The sequence below is a fragment of the Acinonyx jubatus genome, chromosome B4 (genome assembly GCF_027475565.1).
Source record: "Acinonyx jubatus isolate Ajub_Pintada_27869175 chromosome B4, VMU_Ajub_asm_v1.0, whole genome shotgun sequence".
NCBI lineage: Eukaryota > Metazoa > Chordata > Mammalia > Carnivora > Felidae > Acinonyx > Acinonyx jubatus.
This window is the reverse complement of record NC_069387.1, coordinates 47,639,601-47,655,290: the sequence shown is the minus strand read 5'-3', so window position 1 is coordinate 47,655,290 and position 15,690 is coordinate 47,639,601. Positions and strand designations below refer to the sequence as shown.

Genomic DNA, 15,690 nt, shown 5'->3' with positions numbered 1-15,690 from the left:
TACTATAGGACTGGAACTATATGAGGATGTAAGTTCTAGTTGCCACCAAGCATGGAAAACTGCATTTATTTTGAACTTGCATCCCAATTGATGGTAACCCACTAATTACAGGTTAGTTTATCTACTGAGATAAATGGGCTTGAACTAGCTACTGAAGTTTCTCCTTTCCACAATCAATTTTGAGAAACAACTACATAAGGGTGTGGGGGTGGGGAGTAGGGAGGAGTGTTTGTGATTTATAAGAAAGAGAGAGAAAGTAGGAAATTATTTTGGTGTATTCAAGGGTGATAGAAGTTCTTTTTCTTAAATAAGATCCTATCTGTGACATTGGCCTATGTAGTACATAGAACATAGCACAATTTCCCCTTGTTCTTCCATTTCAAGATTCAAAGTACAAGGATCATGCTAAGAAAAGAGGGATTTGGGGCTGCATTAGTTTCAGTTCACTATTGGAGCCTCTTCCAGTGGTTGACCCTTATTTTTCCTTTGGCAAGGATAAATTTTTGTTTTGCTTAGAAAATCTTTTGCTGTTGGCTGTGGTAGACATTTCAAAGAAGGACAGAATGAAGGAAATGGAATGAACTGTGTGATAGAACATTTTCCTTGATTTTTTTCCCCTCACAGTAGAAGAATGGGGGGTCATTTAGGATGAGAAAAATAGGATGTGTTTTGACCTCCCTGAAGCAAGCACCATATTATTTTGCCTTCCCACAGAGCCTAGTTAAATTTCTATAACCAGTGAGTGTCAGGAAAGTATCATTATCTGACTGTTTTTGTCCCAAAAGTCCAAGAAAAATACTCAAATAAGAATTTCATGTGAAAATATACATTGTACCTTTATAAGAAATTACTGTTTAGAAAGTTAAATGAATCCACCCAGTGAAAAGTATATATGGCTTTAAACCTTTCAGTGTGCTGCTCCCTAGTGAGCATTTGTTAAAAAGACAGCTAGCTCTTCCAGAACTGTACCACAGGCAACAACACTGGGGTCTGTGGGGCCAGATAGGTAGTGGTGTTGGTGGGAACGGGCAGAGGGGATCAGGAAGGGCAAGAAATCCACCAAAGACCCTGAGACCGAAATACAGAGACCAAACCTGGGTGTTCAATGACTACTTATGAGAAGTATCACCACATTAATAGATTTTGCAGACTAAGCCAGCCCCAGGCCTAAGCCATGGCAAGCCCAGTGATCACGTAGGCACTGTCTTTTGCAAACTAGGGACTGATGGGAGTAACCGAGAAGCAATGAGCAACAGATTGGTCTACCAGTTGGTGTAAAATAAACAAAAAAAACCCCGAGGTTCATATACGCAGTCAGAATCCTGTCTCGAAGAGCTGCCTGCATTCTTAGAAATACACCAACTATCCACATTACCTGCTCGTTGTAAGTGGTGTCTTCTCACTTCCTTTTATTATTTAAAAAAAAAAGTTTTTTTGAGAGAGAGTGCATGCAGATGAGCAGGGGAGGAGAAGCAGGGGGAGAGGGAGGGAGAAAATTTTAAGCAGGCTCCGCCTCAGTGCTGAACCCAACACAGGGCTCAATATGGCAACTGTGATATCCTGACCTGAGCCAAAATGGTTCAACCAACTGAGCCACTCAGGTGCCCTTTCTCACTTCCTTTTAATCTTTAGAGTTACCCTACGTACACACAAAAAATTATTGCAGGAAAGATGGAATTTGTGCCGTGTTGGGGAAGGGTTGTGTTTGGGCTCCTGCAGTTAGCAGGCCCAACACGGGCACTCTGTCAAACATGAGTTGTGGGTAAACTGAACCACAGCTTACAAAGGATGAGGGGTTTGGTGGTTTCACTACCCCAGTAAGTAGTAAATCTTTTGTTTCAGCATTCTAAGGTAGCCTACTGTCCCCTACTTCGGTGTGGAATATAGGAGACTAACTTCATCAAAAAATAAAATAAAAAGGTAAAATACATTTTAGATGTCATCTTCTTACATAGCAACCCCATTCCCTTTTGACATTTTTATTATTTTTTTAATTGTAGGAAACATATTGGCTATTATTTTTAATACCTACTGTCTATTTAAAAAAAATTTTAATGTTTATTCATTTTTTAGAGAGAGAAACAAAGTGTGAGCAGGGGAGGTGCAAAGAGAGAGGGAGACACAGAATCTGAAGCAGAATCCAGGCTCTGAGCTGTCAGCACAGCTGACATGTCCAACATGGGGCTCAAACCATGAACCACGAGATCATGACCTGAACCGAAGTAGGACGTTTAAACAACTGAGCCACCCAGGCGCCTCCGTCTCTTTCTTTTGTAAGTTTTGGGGTTTGTTTGTTTGTTTGTTTTGTCTTTGTTTTTGTTTTGTTTTTCAGTAATCCCTAATACCCAATGTGTAGGCTCAAACTCACGACCCCAAGATCAAAGGTCGTGTGCTCTTCTTTTTTTTTTTTTTTAATGTTTATTTTTGAGAGCGAGAGAGAGACAGAGTCCAAGCAGGAGAGGAACAGAGAGAGAGGGAGACACAGAATCCAAAACAGGCTCCAGGCTCTGAGCTGTCAGCACGAAGTCCAATGTGGGGCTCGAACTCATAAACCATGAGAACATGTTGGTCAGATGCTTAACCAACTGAGCTACTCAGGTGCCCCAGGGGTTGTGTCCTCTTCTGACTGAGCCAGCCAGGGGCCCCTACCATGTGTTTCTCTAATCCTAATAATAACAAACCCTGGATGTAATTTTAATTGTCCAAGAGAGTTGCCCATGATTAGGAACCTAGTACATGGCAGTACTGAGAATTAAATGTTTTGTCTAACACTAAAGACACTATGCTCAAGTGGCTTTCTTGCTGTCTTTCTTTTTAAGAATCATTTCTTTTCAAGACATACCTAATTCTGTTGCTCTTTGGAAGATAATTAGTGAAGTGGATGAATTAATATGACCAAATATGACCCTCCCTCTTCTGCTGAGTAACATGGGCACTTGTCACCATGACTTTTTGAGATGATGTCTGACCCAAGGGGGTCAATGGACATTTCTAATCAGCCATAAAGGGAAACTAAAACCGTGACAAAATTGTAGGCAAAGTAACTTCTGGACAGATGAAACCTTACAATTCCTCTCAAAATAAACCAATACAGTAAAACCTTGGATTGCAAGTAACTTATTCTGTGATTGTTCTGAAAGATGAACAAACATTTCTAATAAATTTTAAATTGATAAGTGAGTTATGTCTTGCAATATGAATAGCACCTGATGTCAAATGTCACATGATCACAACTGAGCCAATGGTTCTTCTCTCTTTCTCGCTGTGGGATTGTGGGTGCTCGGATACTTGGTCTCAGGCCGTGATGTTTGGCAGAAATCAGTGATTTTTTCAGAACGTTGGAAAGTGCCCACAACTGGCACTAGTGTATTTTTTTTTTTTTTTTGGTCACTTCAAAGGACCTTTGGCTACTCCTTTGCTTTTCCATACAAGGGTCAGCTTAGGAATGCTTTGCTTCATGCTCGGTCATTGGATAGCTTCCTGGTTAAAGTTGTACAAAAAGAAAAAGATTCCATTGAACCAATAGACAGCAGTGATTCCATTAGTGATAGTGGAAATCATCCTACACAATAATCCTCTCCTCTCTTACCTCCCTCACACCAACCACGAAGATTTTCAAAGGTAAGTGCAGGTTAATTTGTTTATTTTTCTTTATATTTTGTATTTTATTTATTATTTTGTATTATAGTACTGCAATCATTTTTATATGAAAATTTTTGGTTGTGGAACAAATCATGAGTTTCCATTATTTCTAATGGGGAAATCCGCTTTGATATACAAGTGCTTTGGATTACATGCATGTTTCTGAAACGAATTATGCTCACAAACCAAAGTTTTACTGTATTTGTTTGGATGAGTAGACCTTTCCCCCTTCCTCCTCTTATTAAACCCCTTTGTGCAGGGTAAATAGGGTCTGCCACAATTCACATCCATCTGGAACTTCACAATGTGCCCTTATTTGCAATAGGGCAGTAAGGAGAAGTAATTAGTTAAGATGAGGTCATACTGGATTAGAGTGAGCCATCCAGTGACTGGTGTCTTTATAAGAGAAAGGTGGAGCTTCAGATACAGAGACATAGAGGAGACATAAGGGACAGAGACTAGACTAATACAGGTACAAGCCAAGGAAAACTGAGGGTTGGCAGAAGCCATCAGCAGCTCGAAAGAAAGAAGGAAGTTTTCTTCCCCTAGAGCCTTCAGAGGGAGCACAACCCTGCCAACACCTTGACTTTGGACATCTAGCCTCTGAAATGGTGAGAGAATAAATTTCTGCTGTTTTAAGCCACTCATCTTGTAGCACTTTGTTATAGAAGCCTTGGGAAACTAATATGCCCGTTGTCACTAATTGACTTATCCATGCAGTTATCTCCTAACCACTTGAAAAAGCATAGAATCTGAAAGAATGAAATAGAAAATAATGAAGCTTCAGTGGCTGCCAAAAGCATAGGAGTGAGCCATCCCATGTGGTTGGTGGACAAATATGACAATCCAGGAACTGAACTGAAGAGAAAGCAGATCAAAAATATGATATTATTGGGGCACCTGGGTGGTTCAGTCGGTTGAGGATCCAATGTTGGTTCAGGTCATGATCTCACGGTTCATGAGTTTGAGCCCCACATCATGTTTGCTGCTGTCAGCACAGAACGCACTTTGGATCCTCTGACCTCATCTTTCTGCCCCTCCCCCATTCACTCTCTCTCTTTCTCTCTCTCTAAAAAAATAAATAAACATTTTTTTAAAATATGATATTAAAGTGAGACTACCTGCCATTCACTTTTGTCTAAAGGTCCAGGTTGATGATAGTCAGCCTTGCCTATGTCCTGAAAATCATTTAGGAAAATTAGCATGCTTATTTTATGTAAATAAAACCAGTTTCCCCAATAAAAAAATATCTAACAAACTTTGATTATAATTTGCTAAACCAAAACATACATTTTTAGATAAATGAGTGAATTTTCAAAATAAATAAACTTCAAAAATTGATATTCACGTGAAAGTCTTCCTAAAGTCAACAGTCAATGTGCGTTTATATTAATTCTAGCCAGAAAACTCTTTCAAAATGGCATTTATACAAAGAGTGCTTTGCTTAAGGTTTCATAAAGCCCTTAGTGAATACTTGTCGAGGCTCTTTGGAAAAACAAAGTTGGAGTTAAAGTTGATTGCTTTCTCAGAATAAGCAAGCAGGAGTCTTGGATGGAGTGTGGAAATCCCTTCTAGCCCCATTCATTATTAAGGAAAAAACAAAAAGACTTCGTAGTTTAATAAAAAGAGCCTTGTGCCAAGAGTCAGGGGACTCCATGTGAATTATAGCCCAGGCTCTGACATTGATTTACTGTATGACTTTAAGGCACACATGTCGTCTCCTAATATCCCAAGTTTCCACTCACTTTTTTCTGTGTAATACTGGACAAGTTATAACAATACTCTACCTTTGTTTCTCCACCTATCAGCTAAGGATGACATACTCTTCCCGAATTACTGTGAGGATAAAATGAGTTCATATGTCTAAAGCCCCGAGAACGATGCCTGGCATGAAGTAGCTAGTATTAGTAGCTGCAATATTGCATGGCTTCTCTCCCTTCTAAACCTTAAGCCTCTTAAGGATAGGAATCATACCTTATGCACCTTGGTTTCTCTCAAAACACCTAGAAATGTATCTTGCATAAATTAGTTGCTCAGTAAGTATTTGCTGAACTGAATTTAAACTTCAAGGACAAAGTCTATATATTATCTAGCTTGTTGGGGTTGTATTCATTAATTTTTTTTAATCCAGTTATCTGGGGAAAGAAGAGAGAGCATCGTTTGGGAAAACATCTGTGAGCAAAGCATTCCAATGAGAAAAATACTTTAACGAATCTCCTAGTGAGGGCAGAAGACTTTAGCTCTTTCGACAGCTTCTTTCCCATCCTGCTGGTGGCCTCTTTCTCCCAGGAGAACTAATAGTAAATTCTTTATTGCTTTGGCTTTATTGCTTTTAGCTCTGGAAACAGTGCGCTTTCAGGCAGTAATTATATTTCATGTATAAATATTATTTCTATGAGAAGAGCTAATAGCTTTTTTGTAATGCTATCTGTAATTCTGTAGTTGCTAAATTTATGTGTCAGCTAGAATCTTGAAGTAAACAAAATTTATAAATTGATTCCTTTAGAACGATGTAAGATCTTGCTAGACTCTACTACTGCTCAGATAAGAACAACTGAATTCATCAGCTAAGCCAGCAGTGAAATTAAAATACAATTGAATATTCTGAGCAGTCTTTGAGAACTATGGCAAATTACAATAAAACCCAACATGTGAATGTTAGTCACTTTGTCAAGAAGTCAGGTTGTAAGTTACTCAGCCTCCTATTCAGTCACTGGTTCATGTGTTTCTTCCTAAGTTAACTTCAAGTTAATTTTCCTATAAAAATAGCTGAGATGGGAAAGAGTCTTTAACCTTCATAGCAAAGAGTTCAAATAATTGTAAAGAAGAATATAAATTATGGGTAGCACTACTAACCTCTCTATAGGGTCAGTTGATGGAAATGCTTCTTAAGAAGAGGTTAATGTACACTCTGATGTCTTAGCTGTAATATGTCACGGTGAGGATAGGATGGCAGGTTGGATCCTATCTTCATACAGAGGGCCTCTTAAGGAAACTATGTGCAATGGCCTTCTCAATGCTAAGGAGTATTAAATATTTGCAGATTTCTGTGCACTTGATGAAATATACACTTTCTCTCAAGAGGTAGCATTATGTCATGATAAGCTGCATAAGCTCTGAGGACAGAACTTGATGGGTTTATATAAAAAAAACTGAGTCGCACAAGTTGTATCAGTTGGTTTTTTTTGTTTTTTGTTTTTTGTTTTTTGTGTTTTTTTTTTTGCATTTTTGAAATGGACAGTAGCTAGGAACATTAACTGAGTTAATACAACTGAAGGATCTAGCACACCATAAAAGATCAATGGCATTTGCCATTATATATTACTCTTATTATTTAGACTTGTTTTATTTAGAATAATTATTAGGATTATTCCATTTTGAGTCATTATATTATTTCGATTTATTAATTAGCTCTTTCTTGGCTCTTGCTACCTTAATTTTAGCTCAGGAACTCCAAACTACCATCGGTTTTACTGTCCTGAAGAGGCATTCTGACAACCTTCTGTCTACGACGACCCTAGCCAGGAAAATTCTAATTAGCCCGGAAAGGAGGGAAAATCTCTTTGAAAAAAAAAATTATTTTGGGATGAGCACTGGGTGTTGTATGGAAACCAATTTGACAATAAATTTCATATATTGAAAAAAAAAAATTAAAGGACCAAACAAGAATAAAAGCAATTATAGTCTGAAAAGAAACCCTTACCCGTGATTTTGCTCTCCAAGGTTTCAATTACCTGCAGTCAATCACAGTTGGGAAGCACATGATCCTCGTTCTGATGGTCAAGAGTAGCCTAAAGCTACTCACAGGACTGTATCACTCACCTCACTTCATGTCATCATGTAGGCACTGTATCATTTCCTGTCATCACAAGAAGAAGAAAGGTAAGTACAGTACAGTAAGCTATTTTGTGAGCAAGAAGACCCACATTCGTATAATTTTTATTAATGTATTGTTATACTTTCTACTTATTCGTTATTGTTGTTCATTTCTTACTGTGCTTGATTTATAAACGAGACTTTATCGTGGTTGTGCATGTCTAGGAAAAAAACATCATATAGAAGGTTCAGTACTATCCACAGTTTCAGGCATGTACCGGGGGCCTTAGAACCAATCCCCTGCAGATAACGGGGCGGGGGGGGGGGGGGGAGCTGCACAGAATACAGCCTTCCAAAGTGACTTGTTACTACTTCTAAGGGAACTGAGGTCCCTGGGAATCCTCTGTAGTCCCTGGGGGCTCCTCTATTCTTAGAAGCACAATGAACTCAAGCAGTTTTCCTCTCCTTCTCTGAGCTGTGGCTTCTGTTTTCATCGACCGGGATGTCCTTTCCCCAAGACCTGTTTCAGAGAGGATCACAATTCTCTCTGACCTTTTCCTCTTTGTGCTATCTCCCCAAATTAGCAAACAACCCACTCTCATCCAATGATTTTATTACTAATTACCATACAGTAAAAGAATGGTGCCAAAATTTTTGTTAACAGAAAATAAAATTGGAAGCTACAGGGTTCCCAGAGTTCTCCCGGAACTCTGGGGTTTTGACTCTGAATGCCTTTCTTGGATGAGGCATGGACCCCACTCTCCTCCGGTGCTGCCATAAGTCTTAAAGGTGAGATTTACCAAAATATCATCTGTTACTACACTTTCCCCAAATCCTTTTCTTTTTGAAAACTCTTCCAAATAGAGATAAAGACCTAATTAAGGTGGGTTGATTAGGCTCTTCTCAAGTGAGTGATGTGTATATCAGATGAATTCCAGGCATACATCTGTCCTTCAGGGCCATCTCCATGTTCCTCTACTTCTGTACATGGAAGGTAGCACTGGGTGATGCCCATGTATTTCATGACTCAGTTTCCATCCTTTAATCCAGTGGTTCTCAAATTTCAGTGTGTATCACAAGAGCTTGAGAGCTTGTTAAAACACAGATTACTGATCCCTGCTCTCAGAGCTTCTTAGTCAATGTCTGGGATAGGTCCCAAGAAGTTGCATTTCCAACCAGCTTACAGGTGCTGCTGATCCTGCTGGGAGCACTCTAAGACCCTTGACTTACGGTCCTCCTATCCCGGTTTTCCTCTTTGGTCAAATGGGGAGAGCCTTTCTGTAGAACGAAGTCAGGGTCAGAGAAACGAAATAAAGACAAAGGAAGGAGAACGTGGGGAGAAACCTAAACACAACTGCTCAGCTCTGGGGTCCATCAGGGTCTGCAGCCAGCTCCAACACTCCGTTTCCCAGCTACATATTAAAAGTTATAAATATACTTTTTTTATATAACTATACTTTTTGTTACGCCAGTGTGAGTTGGGTTTATGCCACTTGCAACAAAAAATGATACTACCAATATAATCTCAGTTCGATGTACTATTATAAAAATGTCCACTCAAGAACATCTTCCATTGCTCCTGTAGGTAATCAAAGATGTAATTTCTCCACATCCCTTAATCGGCTTTGTCAACAACAAATATCTATTACCAACTTAACAACAACTACGTGTTTGTTTATGGAGATCTGATGGTAGCTGAAGCAGATGGAAATTCCCCCAGGTAGATACAGGCACAGAAGGCAAAGTTGAGCATGTCTTTGGCAAGTCTAGAATCATTCATCCATTTATTTAACAAATATTTGTTAAATCACAACTATGGGCTCCTCATTAGGCCAAATGCTGGAATGAAATAGTGGAAAGACTTCTTTCAAAGATGCCTGTTATTCCTTAAGTTGGGGCAACAGAAATTAAGTCAGTTACAAGAAAGTGAGATCATTGCTCTACAGGTATTGCACAGGACCCTTGGCTCTGGAGTGAACACACAGGGCCACCGGGGCACCGGGCATGTGCTCTGTAAACCATCACTCTGAGTCAAGTTTGGGGTGATGGTATGATGCAGTGGACATGGATAGGTTTTAGTGTGTCAAGGGACAGGCTATGCGCAGTGGACAAACTTGGGTTTGAGGCACAGCCCCACTACTTTCTAGTCTAGTTAGTGACCTTGAGCAATTACCATCTAAGCCTCAGTGTATCTTATTTATAAATCGGGCTTTCAATATTACGTATCTTAGGTAAGATTGCAGTAAGAATTGCACTCCAGCACCCAATGTATATAAGTGTTCTTTCAATGTTTGCTAAAGAAAACACCCCAAAATTATACAATTTTAGTAAAACAGTAAAGGAAGTGCCCATCTTCTGCCAGAAAACTACTTACAGAGGAAATGTGAAACCTGAAGTTCTAATGACCCAGTTGACATTAAAATTAAATAAAGGATGGGGCGCCTGGGTGGCGCAGTCGGTTAAGCGTCCGACTTCAGCCAGGTCACGATCTCGCGGTCCGTGAGTTCGAGCCCCGCGTCGGGCTCTGGGCTGATGGCTCGGAGCCTGGAGCCTGTTTCCGATTCTGTGACTCCCTCTCTCTCTGCCCCTCCCCCGTTCATGCTCTGTCTCTCTCTGTCCCAAAAATAAATAAACGTTGAAAAAATAAATAAAATTAAATAAAGGAGGAATTTCTGAGTAATCAATAGTTTCAGATCTGAAACTCTAAGGGGCATCTTTAGGAATCAATACTGATGCCATAAAATCTATTGAAAATTACAAGAGATGGCATGATACCTGTTTTTGAAATGGAAAAATAATGCAAATCAAAAAGAAGTTGCAAGAGACAATAAGTCCTCTGTGGTCTTCATTAATGGAAAATAGGAAAAATGCCCCACAAGATTATGCACAAGAGCACATCAGCTGTTATAGTGAAAGGAAGGAAAATAAAAAGACAAAACTTTAGGTTTTAAACTTAGTCTTGACAAAGGGCTAGCTCCACCACTTTCTAATTGTGGGTGATTAAATTCTGGGCTCAAGACTTGTGATAAATTATGTCACCATAATATCTACAAACACAGGTTTGTGGGGAACCAATAAAAAAAATGCATGTAAAGTGTCTACAATAATGCTTTGCACCTAAGAGGCACTTGGCAGATAGGAGCCCCAGAAATTGGTGAGAGAGAGAGGAACACTTTTATGTCCTCTCCATAGGTCAAGCAACACTCTCTACTGATGGCTGGAACCTTCCCATTATATCACGTTTTCATCTTTTGCTGAATACAAGGAAATGCTGTGATCAGCAAAATCAAATGGATTGCTGGACCTTAGGTCACAATTCAGAGACAGAAAGCCTACTGTGGGCATAACTGTGAGATTACACAGAACTTCAGCCATCGTAGATGGCCATTTCTGTCTCTCGTCTGGTCGCAGCCCAGGATTTCCTAATGAGCTGTTTGGAACCCCTTACTCTGACCCAGCAGGAAAGGATAGCTTCCTAAAACATGGTTTTCAAATTCTGTGTACTTGCATCCTTCTTGCTATGAACAGACTCTGGCAGGAATAAGCAAGTGGTCTGTCAAGATGAGGCCCTCCTGAAAACTACTCAAATTATTCCATCTGAATTTTTTTTTTTTTACCTGTCTGGGACAGGATTATAAATCTATAGGAAGTTCTTCTCTCCTCCAGTATCATGGAAAGAGATGATGATCTCAGAATTCATGGACCATTCAGGTTTTGTTTTGTTTTTTTTTATGTTGCATTTTTAAAAAGAGATGCTCTGAAGAGTAAAAAAAAAAAAAAAAAAAAAAAAAAATTGATCCAACTGAAATGTATTAAAGTTGATGAAAGGAATTATGGTATTTGTATTCTGTACATGTTTCCATGTGTGTTATATAGTTAAATACCCATCATCAGAAAGATCTTTTAAATTAAAAGAAATCCTGCAATTACAATTAAATTAAATTGTAGCAGCTCTGAAAGTCTGTGAATTATTAGAGCCTTAAAACATAAAATTTGGAGAAACACATATAGCTTTAGGACAAAGAACATGACAAGAATCTTTGTCCACTGGAGTCCAGTTCAGGAAACTAGAAAGCATACTAATCATTTAACAGACGTAGTATAAAGTAATTATCATCAACTAAACAATTGCCTAAGTAAGTGTTAGAGGGTGGAAAATGCGAAAAGGGGACATTGAAGGGATTAACACAGAGAGAACTTCCAGAAGCAGGAAGCACCACGGGGAAGGTGCAGTGGAGGGGGGAACTTGGCGGTGGAGAACGGGTCCTCAAAGCCCAGCAGACCGCTGCGGAGACGGCACTGCCTGGCTGGTGCAGACAGCTCTGCAGAATTAGGGAGGGCTTAGAAGGAACTGGAGAACAGACTGGAACAGTCACAGCTGCCAAAGGAGAGCAGCTGCTGCTGGGTATGCTGTTGACAGAAACCAGAACAGGAACGTCCAGGCAGTCCCCTTCCAACCTCACAGCATGCCCCCAGGGCTTCCTCTTCCAGGCAGCCCAAACTATATTTCCTAGCCCTGTGTCACAAAGCTGAAGATAGAAAGCTGGGTTTGGAATCGAGACTAACTTCATAAATCAGCACAGCATCTTCTTAGCAATGACTTCGAGTAAACGGAGGCATTCACAAATCACAGCTGATGGTTCAACTGGCACCTGAGGTTTGCAAACAAGCGACAGCACTGCTGAGTCTAGAGTAGGAAAGCCCGTCTGTGCCCCATTGATCTTTGCAGCCATCCATGCACACAAATAATCATCTCCTTCATTTTATTCATTCGTGTATTTATTAACCAAGAAATATTTATTGACATCCTTCCATTTCCAGGCATTTCTCTAGGTGTTGGGATGGTTATAACAGTGAATAAGACAGACAAATCCCCTGTCCTTCTGGAGCTGACATTCCAATGAGGAAGACAGACAGAGACAAATACATACCAATGGCCGGTAGTGCTAGGTCCATGGGGGAAAAGGGTATTCAATCCACTTCTTCTTTTTAATGTGATGAACACACAGAAAATTCTAGAAAAACAACTAATGGCTCCAGTTCACCTGGATTGACATTTTACATTAACTTTCTATTTTTCATAAGCCATCATTCCAACTGTCAGTGGCTCGTATCACGCATTCTGGCTAACATCATCTCCCTGATAAAACAACAAGACCTAAGATTTGTGGCGTCCTGGGAAGAACCAAAGACAGACACATCAGCTCAAGCCCAGCACACTGAGGTGGGTGGGCGGCAGGACACTCTCTTGGAGGATGTTTTTGCATCCCAGACATACTCTGTGGTGTCTGAAATGATCTCCTCAAAGTTGGTAAAGAGCTACGGGCACAGATTATATAGGAGAATGAAATCCCAGAGAAGATGAGTTAGCAACTTGTCCTTTTTTCTTTTTAACTTTTTTTTAATGTTTATTATTTTTGAGAGAGAGAGAGACAGAGCACAAGCGAGGGAGGTGCAGAGAGAGAGGAAGACACAGAACTCCAGGCTCCGGGCTCTGAGCTATCAGCACACAGCCTGACGCGGGGCTCAAACTCATGGACTCACGAACCATGAGGTAGGTCATGACCTGAGCCGAAGTCTGCTGCCCAACCGACTAAGCCACCCAGGTGCCCTTCAACTTGTCCTTTTTTTTAAAGCTTCAGTGGCAAATCACCTGTTTGTAGCTTAATGTATAGTTAGTTGCCTAGATAAAAATATGGTAAAATGGTTGTTCCAGCTCTGCTATATTTTTACTTTGGGCAAAATAAATACCACAGATGCCTGGACTCTAATTTGTTTTGCTTCTTCAAGGCACTATGACTATTAAATTATGGAGGATATTAATCAAACCTCTATGAGTGTGCATGTGTGTCGTTACAGTAACATGTGTTAGAAAGAGTAACTGAGACTCCAGCATACGTTTACTGATCCTTAATTAATTTAAACTCTGTTTAATATAAAACATCAGGTTATACATACTACTTAAAATGCTATAAATACAATCTTTATTTCCCGAGGGATTAAAAAAACTCTTCTCACCATATTGCTTCTCATAGCTAACATTAAAACCCATATTCTGACTTCTTTTCTGAGAATCTGGTAATACTAGTCCTCACTTTCCAGGGTCCACTGCTTGAAGATGTCTTCTGACACGAGCATGCTGTCCTCAGTGCTGCACAACCTCTGGTCCCACTCAGCTTGCTGCACCAGGTTTCCACTATCTCCTGGCCTCTGGAGGCATTTGAGTTTTGCAGACTCTATGTGCTGTTGAACAGCTCAGAAAAGATATTAAACATATTTAAGAACCAAAAGGCACGGGCAATAAAGTGACGTCCTCCAGGTCTCATGCAGTGCTAGGTATTAACCCATTGGCTTCGGATTGTGTAGAAAAGAGTCTAAGGTGCAGGAGTGTGGGGGGGCATGTAGGGGGCTCAGGACAGTAATTATGTACCTATGTTATGGAAATATCAATATCTGAACAGCCCATAGGGTCACATTGCCTGAATACCAGATGTAGGTGTGCATTCTTCAGGTGAAGGATTCATGAGACTCCTTCATGAGTTTAAGGTGACCAGTGAGGGAAGGAAAGATATAGAAGGGAAGGAAGATGTGGAGGGGAAAAAAGAGGATAAGAGGCCTTCAGGTCATAGAACTTGAGGGTAGAAGAAAGTGTGTGTGTGTGTGTGTGTGTGTGTGTGTGTGTGTGTATCTCTACCAAAAAACCTACAGAAAGCCTGTAGAGCTCAGAAAGAATATAGTTTCTAAGGGCCTGAGCATGGGGTGTAGAAGTTGCTAGACCTACAAAATATCTAAGACATTTCTGTTTTGAAATGGTTAAGAAGGGTCACCTGGGTGATTCAGTTGGTTTGGGGATTCTATCTTTCTCTCTCTCTCTCTCTCTCTCTCTCTCTCTTTCTGCATCTCCCCTTCTTGTGCACGCTCTCTCTTTCTCAAAAATAAATAAATAAACATTTTTTAAAAATGATTAAGAAAAGCAATGATTCCTTGGTCCCAAAGGCCTGAATAATGGAAGAACTAAGGTGACAGGAACCTCTATCTCATCCCTTATCCCACTCTCCTGTCTGTCTTCTTCCACTGAACTGAATTTCTTTTGTCTTTGTATTTCCCAAATTTAAGACAGTGCCTGGTTCAAAATGCCTCCTCCCAGCCTCTTCCAACTTCAAACCGATTTAGGTGTTCTCCCTTTGTTTTAGTTTATCTGTCTCATCTGGAAACTCCCTGAGGGAAGTTTTTTTTACTGCCTGACTCAGAGTAATGTATTTGTTGAATGGATAAGTAGATGAATATCAATCAGTAAGCTATCTTGGCACACAGTTGTGGGGGGGAATCTGTAATATTAAGCATTTATTTGTTCAAAGTATGCTGCTGACTTATGAAATAATGGGGCAGACATTGGTGATTGGCTACGCAAAAGGCATTCCCAAACCCTTCATCTTCATAGTCTCTTTGTATAGCAGCTGGAAATCTTTACGGCCTCCTTTTCTTAGAGGTAGCCGTGTGATAGTTCTGATCTGTAAGGAAAAGTCTGCTGGAGTGGGGATAGGAATCAGTGTTGCATTTTCTGGCTGTTTTTGGCTTTTCTGTCTCCTTCGTCCTATCTTGAACATGGATGTGATGGCTGGTGCTGAAACAGCCACCTTGCAGTTATGGGAAAAAAAGACCTGAAAATCTTTTAGCATGTTTTAGCAACCCTGACATCTTTCAGCAATGGACCTGTCACTAGCATCTACACAGCTTCGGTCTGATGTTTGAAAAAAGTGAAGGTTTTCGAAAAAGGTTTAAACCAACAGATTTCCTGTTACTTGCCACTAATGAGTAGTATCGAATGTTAAAGTTACACAATTCTGGAATATAGTTTCTCTGCTAAACACACTGTGGGGATGGGGAATGTAAATGTATTCAGAGCACTTTGGGTCTGAAAGAGTGTGATGTCAGAAACCAAGGTGTATTTTCCCAGTGTTCTCTACAGTCTTCAGATGATTTCCCTCCAGGACAAACGCTAAGAATTAACCAACCCTGCTGGAAAATGGGAAAAAAAAAAAAAATTTAGAAACTTACTTCTCCATTTCTCTGGAATAGATATTGAAGTCCCTAATTAAGCTCCTTGTCACTGTAGACAATGTTGCTAAACTGTGTATGATTTCCCTCCTTTTCCTAGTTCCCCAATGGCCTTTGCATCTGTTTGATCAGCAAAGAACAGTAAATTTAGCCCTGTCCAAATCCACAGTCCCT

The 15,690-nt window shown here is 40.0% G+C and overlaps 1 pseudogene; it reads left to right on the top strand.

Moving 5' to 3' along the window:
- Positions 1-11,991, top strand: part of LOC106965711 (sterol-4-alpha-carboxylate 3-dehydrogenase, decarboxylating-like) — a 28,675-nt pseudogene extending 16,684 nt beyond the window's left edge.
- Positions 11,992-15,690: the final 3,699 nt, after the last annotated feature.